The following is a 7,443-nucleotide window of genomic DNA, read 5'->3' as shown; positions in this document are numbered from 1 at the left end:
CCCGTGTCCCCTGCATCGGCAGGCGGACTCTCAACCACTGCGCCACCAGGGAAGCCCCCAGGATTTCTCTTGTATGAAGAAGGGTGATTATCTGTCGATATTCATTTGCACCATTGAGCCAATATGCAATGCATGAATCATCTCTGAGATAAGCAGATGAGGCTTTCTTGTAACCTTTCTATTTCGCTGAGATAATTTCACTTGCTTTGGAGTTTATGAGGCCATAAGTGGCTCCCATCTGTTGATGAACATATTTCTAAGAGTCATTTAGTCTCAAGTATGAAATACTTGAGGGGAAGTTAAATTATAACTTTTATATTCTGTGTCATCTGCGTAACAGAACCAAAATTGGAAGCATGTGTTCAATTTTGGTCTTTCATTTTCAAAGCTTTAGGTCAGGCAAAGAATTAATTTCATTTGTTTACAAAGCAGATTATGCCTAATAAAATCTATTTTGTTTATGGTCACATTTTAGTCAATCCATTGCCTTAGAAAATGAGAGAAATCTGATTGGCTAATTAGTCAACATAGTAAATTACATTATTCCACATCCACAGAACATTGGCCTAATTGAATTATCCAGTAATAGTATGACAGAAATATTTCCTTTTAATACATTTTGAGCAAAGGCACATACCAGTGATGAAACAGTGAATAATCTTGTTTATTCCACCCTTGTTTGATGATCGACCACAGAATATAACATAAGACTCCTATGGTTAATAACTTTTTCCACATTAAGGAAAATAAAGCAAGGTAGCTTTCAGTGGGATCCTTACTGTTACTCTGAATTTTCACTACTTGTCTGTGCATCTTTTCCTTCCCAGAAATGTGTTCTGTGATAAGTGCTAAAAAACTTTACAAAAGAAAGTTTCGATAAAATTGGTTTTAATTTATGCATAATCGAAGAGATAGGTTTGATCACTTTCTCTCTCTAGTGAGAGGTAGAAAAACTCTCCAGGACACTTTCTTTGACTCTTGAAATTCTGATGAGGACTGTTTCCTCGGCCAAATTCAGATACACACAAAAGCCTACACACAGTATCAGCGATGCCCATGGGATCTGCCCTGAGGGGCCAAAACCATCTATATAGCATGGATTCTACAGAATTGGCCTTGCATTAATGACCACTACTTGTTATTTTCTTTCTTTCTTTCTTTCTTTCTTTCTTTTTTTTGCAGTACACGGGCCTCTCACTGTTGTGGCCTCTCCCGTCGCGGAGCACAGGCTCCGGATGTGCAGGCTCAGCGGCCATGGCTCACGGGCCCAGCCGCTCCGCGGCATGTGGGATCTTCCTGGACCGGGGCACGAGCCTGTGTCCCCTGCATCGGCAGGCGGACTCTCAACCACTGTGCCACCAGGGAAGCCCCGTTTTAACTTACTTGGCTTTCGAATAAAGAGACGAGTGCCAGCACTTTGACACTTAGACCTGAGTATCTTCTAGTTATGAAGCCTTCTGACCTTTAATAAAGCCCATCTTTTACAAATCCTTCTTTGTTAACCACCATTAGTGCCACCACTTCTGGATCATTTCAGTCTTGCTTTCAAGCATTTTAAAAAGACTCATAAATTGGGTAGCTTTTTAAAAGCACAACTCCCAATTCTAGAAGGTAATCTTAAAAGAGAATGAGAGGGATGGGATCTTTAGTAGCTCTATTCATGCTGAACCTGCCAAGAGAAACTCTCTTTAGGTCAAAGTTGTCTCCTTGAGTGCATGGTCATTTTGATAAGAATAGTGCAAGGTAATGCAATCCCACTTTAAATTTAGAAGTTGTAAAGTTCACGCTACACTGAAAAGGCAGCAGTGAATGACATTTCCATGTTTACATTCGAGAAAAAAAAATCAGATGCCAAGTCTTGACCCAAGCAAATGGTTTAGCGTTCTACAGGCAGTTATGGTATGTGGACATAAGGGTGAAATAAAGGTGTGGGTCCCCCTTTGATTCTTTCATTCCCCAGCTGTGTGACCATTATTCGTAGAGACCACGTGCAGCCTTAGCTGTGTCTTCTGTTTCTGGTTTAGACTCCTCACTTGGGAGGGCAAAGGACAACGCCTAGCTCCTGCCTTATAAGAGTCAATGGCACACCAGGTGTGAGCGGTCCAGGGTACAGGGAGCAGCCTGCCCGCAACCAGCAGTTCCTCTGGTTTCTAGGATAATAATTTAGTGAGTGGAAGAATTTACAATGGACCAGGAATTGGTTGGATGCCTATGATGTGCAAGGTCTAACAGTGAACACAGAAATGAGCCAAACGTGATATCTTCCCTTTGGGACAATACTATCTAGTTACAAAATCACATAGGAATATCAATAATTAGAATATAGAGTAGAAAATGCAAGGGTCTATAGCAAAGGGGCAGGAAAAATAATATAGGTGCACAGAAGCAGGAGAGATTACTCTTAGCTCTGTGATGAGGAAAGCTTCATGGAAGAGGTGATATTGGAGTGAGGTCTTGGAATACGAGTAAATTTTGTACCTGCAGAGAAAGGGGTGAGTATGTTGGTAGAACAGTTTTAAATTGGACACAGTAGTTTTACATAAAGGAGCAGAATGGGAAATAAGTCTAGGGGGGCGGGGTGCATGCTCTCCAATGGAGATCATAGGGCTTTGGATTCTGTACTCACAGGTTTGAATTTTAGCCTATAGACAAGAGGTGAGTGGGTTCCATCTTGGCTTCTTATTGGAATCACATGTTGAGTTTTTAAGTTATAGATGTCTGATCAGGATCATCCTCAACATTTACCGGGCCTAGAGCAAGAGGGTGAATGGAAGCCCACACTCTGTATGTCTAAATATTCAGAAGTTTTAAAGTAAGAGATACACAAGACCCAGTCCTTGTTTCCACCCGTGGTCTGCAGCCTGTCCCAAAGGACTGCTCTGGGCCTAGAAGCTAAAGAAGCCCTGTCTCCCGAGGGCCACCCTGCCACAGAGGCCTGAGTGGCCCAATGGACCTTCAGGAGGAGGACAGGCCAGAAACTAGACACAGCTGGGGACTCCTGGGCAGTGGCTGGACCTGCCCCTGTCAAGGATGGGATGATTCAGTAAAGCTCACGGGATTCCCGGGAAGGGCAGGTTCCCTCACCTCAGGCCTCACTTTTCTGACCTGGGATTGCCAGGCAGCTCTAAGTCCTGCCCAGAATTACACCTGCCCACTGCACCCATCTCCCCAGCAGAGGGGAGGGTGGGAGTACGTTTGCTGAGGAACGCTGTCTGCCTCCACATCCTCCAGCCATGGGGGATGGGGAGTGGCTACGTTGAAACTGAAGCTTTTCTTTCTCTGGTTTCAAAGGGCACAGGCTGGTCTTTTATCCCCCAGCCCAACCCCACCCCAAAGGACCAGAGTGTCCAATTCAGCTGCTCTATCCCACTCCAACATTTTGTGTGTGCTCAATTGGCCATGAAACTTTAAAACATGAGGCTGGAGAGAAAAAAAAAAGTGTTTATCGGGCTTCCCTGGTGGCGCAGTGGTTGAGAATCTGCCTGCCAACAGCAGGGGACGCGGGTTCGAGCCCTGGTCTGGGAGGATCCCACATGCCGCCGAGCAGCTAGGCCCGTGAGCCACAACTGCTGAGCCTGCGCGTCTGGAGCCTGTGCTCCGCAACAAGAGAGGCCGCGACAGTGAGAGGCCCGCGCACCGCGATGAAGAGTGGCCCCCGCTCGCCGCAACTAGGGAAAGCCCTCGCGCAGAAACGAAGACCCAACACAGCCAAAAATAAATGAATAAATAAATAAATAAATATTTTAAAAAATAAGTGTTTGAATCTCTGTGCCTGTGATGCTCGAGGCCTTCAAAAGCACATGAGCCCTCTTGGCCTGGTCTATAGTGAGTCCCTGTCTGAACCCAACCCCTGGCCCAGAATTTCTTGGGGGTGCATGTGACATTGGGGGGGGGGGTCTCAGGATCTGTGCTAACGAAGCTCCAGGGTGATTATAATGCACATGCGGTGTTAATAATCACTGCTAAAAATGGGGGAGGCATTTCTGTTTAGTTATTGTTTTTCAGCAGAGGAGAGATGCCAGGTGACTGGTATTTCAGAAAGTAAAGTGGAACAGAATGCTAGCTGAATGGGACGGCCGTGAAGCAGTGGGAGAGCCGTATGGAGCCACCATATAGAGCAAACGAGATGAGGGCCTCGGGGGAGCAGAGGCCAAGGGCTGGGTGGTGGCGGAGGAGCTGGATTGGGCAGGGCTATGGGAGAGCACATCAAGTGCTGGCTGGTCAGAGGGAGACGTGGAGTGGTGGATGACTCTAAAGTTTCCGGCCTGGTATGAGATGAACTGTGTCCCCCAAACAGATACGTTGAAGTCCTCATTCCCGGTACCTGTGAGTGTGACCTTGTTTGGAAAGGGGGTCTTTGCAGATGTAATCAAGACGAGGTCATGGGGGTGGGCCCTAAGCCAATATGGCTGGTGTCCTGATTAGAAGAGAAGAGGCACACAGGGAGGACAGCCACGCGATGACAGAGGCAGAGACTGAAGAGGCACAGCTACAAGCCAAGGGACCCCAAGGATGGCCGGCGCCACCAGAAGCCAGCAAAGAGGCAAGAAAGGACCCGCCTCCATAGGTTTCAGGGAGAGCTTGGCCCCGTCGACACCTTGGTTTTGAACTTCTAGCCTCCGGAACCAAGAGACAATACATTAGTGTGTTTGAGAGCATCCAGTTGGTGAGAGTTTGTTGCAGCGGTCTCAGGAAACAGCTCCATAAGCTGTAACAGCCGCCAATGGCGTTGGCTCTCTCTGAACCGGCCAATCAGCGAAGGCGAGCCTTTCTCATGATCAGCACCAGAACTGGGGACGTCCCCCCGCAACATGCACCTCCCGCCCGTGAGAAACCGAGCCCCAGGTTCGGTATCCCTCTTCATCAACGAGCTGTTTAAAAACAAACTATTGGGGCTCCCTGGTGGCGCAGTGCTTGAGGATCCGCCTGCCGATGCAGGGGACACGGGTTCGAGCCCTGGTCTGGGAGGATCCCACATGCCACGGAGCGGCTGGGCCCTTGAGCCACAGCTACTGAGCCTGCGCGTCTGCAGCCTGTGCTCCGCAACGGGAGAGGCCGCGACAGTGAGAGGCCCGCGCACCGCGACGAAGAGTGGCCCCCGCTCGCCGCAACTAGGGAAAGCCCTCGCGCAGAAACGAAGACCCAACACAGCCAAAAATAAAAAAATATTAAAAAAACCAAAACAAAACAAACTATTAATTCGCTATGGGTCCCAGTGATCTACTATCCCAGAAGGCATAAACAGAAGGTATTCATTTACTACAGGTTTCAATTGCCTACTATGTAAGAAGGCAGTTTCCAAAACTGAAGTCAGAAGTTTTTATGTTCAGTATTCCCATTCTCGTACTGACAATATGCTAATTTGATTTTGAAGGTATGTTTGGTAGTATTTTAAGGTATTATCTTTAATCTATCGTAGTCAAAATTATTCAGAAAAACCTATAGGAGACTTCGTCTCTACAAGGCACATTTTTCGGAGAGGAAATCGTTGCAGCAATGAACTGCCAAAGGGACAGCTGAAAAAAATGGGTCATGCATTCATCTCACTCTGGGACGTGAGCTGCCTAGGGTTCACTGCTCATTTTTGTCCTCTTCCCGTAAACAAACTGCGTTAACAGGTTACTTTAAAATAGCATACTAATCTCCCCAGTGAATTACACAGGAAAGAATTCGGCGTTCCCTCCACAGAACTCAAATAGTTGTTTGTTCTCAGAGCTCAGGTGTGGTAAAATAGCTGTGGGCTAAAAATGCACGCTGGATATTGGCCAGCAGGCTAGAACCCTCCCTCCGCTCCAGCTCTGATTTCTCACATGGGCGTGCAACTCGTAGCTTGCTTAATGGAAGAAGAAAAAAGGACTTGATTTTCAATTTCAATTTAATTACACAATCTGTAGTGCCTAGTGGGAAGGATTTCGGGGCAAGATTAACGCTCACCAGTGCTCTATTTTACATGCCTTTCTGATAAAGAACACTATTGATTATCCAAAGTGAGTATACAGAAATGTTTTTCAACAGCCAGATTCTTTGGGTGGCAGAAGGGGAGTGCAGATCAAGAGGTACAAACTTCCAGTGATAAAGCAAATAAGTCCTGGGGCCGTAATGGACAGCATGGTGACTATAGTCAATCTTAGCGTATTGCATATTTGAAAGTTACTAAGACAGTAAATCTTAAAGGTCCTCATGACGAGGAAAACAAATGTTTTGCAACTTTGGATGGTGACAGACGGTAACTAGACTTACTATGGAGATCATTTCACAGTGTACAGAAATATGGAATCATTATGTTGATTCTAATATAATGTTATATGTCAATTATACCTCAATTAAAAAAAGAAATTAAAAAGGAAGGGACTTCACTTTGTGACTCTTTGCCAGACTTTAGATAAATTAGAAGAGTGTAAGATGCCTCGTAGAGTTGTATTCCCGGCACATTTTTGAGAGTGGGGAGTGCCTCCCTACGTGGAAGAAGAAAAGATAGAAATTCTACTGTAAAATTAGAAATACAGCTGGCAGACACTGATTGAACAATACAACTATCTGTTCTGAGAATGACCATGTAACTAATACACTTAAGACCCTTACCTCTTAAGCTAAAGTCCAAAGAATTTCGCTGTCTTACTGGGACTGGAAACCATTATGATTTTATCTGGCACCAAATCAACGTTTCAGAGTATAAGTAAATATCTGGTGTGTTTCTATTTTGGTGTCTACCTACTCTATTAGTTTAGCCAAGGGTAAAAAGAAGGAAAATACAGGAAATGAAAATCTGCCCCAGAGAAGTGGTCTTTATTTCTTGACCAACTGCTTTACCTTGTTAAGTTAATAAAGAAAACAGTTCTCTTTATGAGGAAAGGTATTCCCTCTGTGACTTAAATCAATAAAAATGGTAGCAATAAACATTACTGGTTAACTGTTGCTCAGCCTTACCGAGCTACTTGAGTATATACAAATAGTTGAAATACAGTGTTAAACAGACAAAGTTCAAAAGGCAAATAAACTCTCTGAAACGACTAATTGACTTCAACATTGCACAGGGGTGGCATTTTCAAGTATTAAGATGGCTGCTACAAAGAGTCAATACAGTATTTACAATTCTGTTCAAAAGAAAAATGGTACCCGATAAGCCTTAAGTTTTGCCTACTGAATTTGCAATATAGTATATTAGCCAAATGAATGAACCATTTTTTAAGCTCGATGAATTACAGGGCATCTGGCACAGATTAGGTAGAGCTAGAACTTACTTTGGTTGGAATGACAATGAGGACCAGAATCGGAATTTATTTTGAAGCCCATTAGGAGAAGATGTTGACAAATGTATCCTTGACTGGTATAAATGTAGACGCACCATTCTTCCCCTTGGCAAGGGTGAGTTATAATTTAGGCCAGAGGAGAACAACAGCAACAAAAGACTTGGAGATTCTGGTCTATGAATGAAAGCTGTGC

At 44.8% G+C, this 7,443-nt stretch overlaps 1 protein-coding gene across 1 annotated transcript in view; it reads right to left on the bottom strand.

Moving 5' to 3' along the window:
• The window catches only part of CHST9 (carbohydrate sulfotransferase 9), a 201,167-nt gene that overhangs the window by 13,262 nt on the left and 180,462 nt on the right, over positions 1-7,443 (bottom strand). The window lies entirely within an intron of this gene.

The sequence above is a fragment of the Lipotes vexillifer genome, unplaced genomic scaffold (genome assembly GCF_000442215.2).
Source record: "Lipotes vexillifer unplaced genomic scaffold, Lipotes_vexillifer_v1.1 scaffold1018, whole genome shotgun sequence".
Taxonomy (NCBI): Eukaryota; Metazoa; Chordata; class Mammalia; order Artiodactyla; family Lipotidae; genus Lipotes; species Lipotes vexillifer.
Note: the sequence above shows the minus strand (reverse complement) of the source record. Positions and strands in the feature narration are given on the sequence as shown.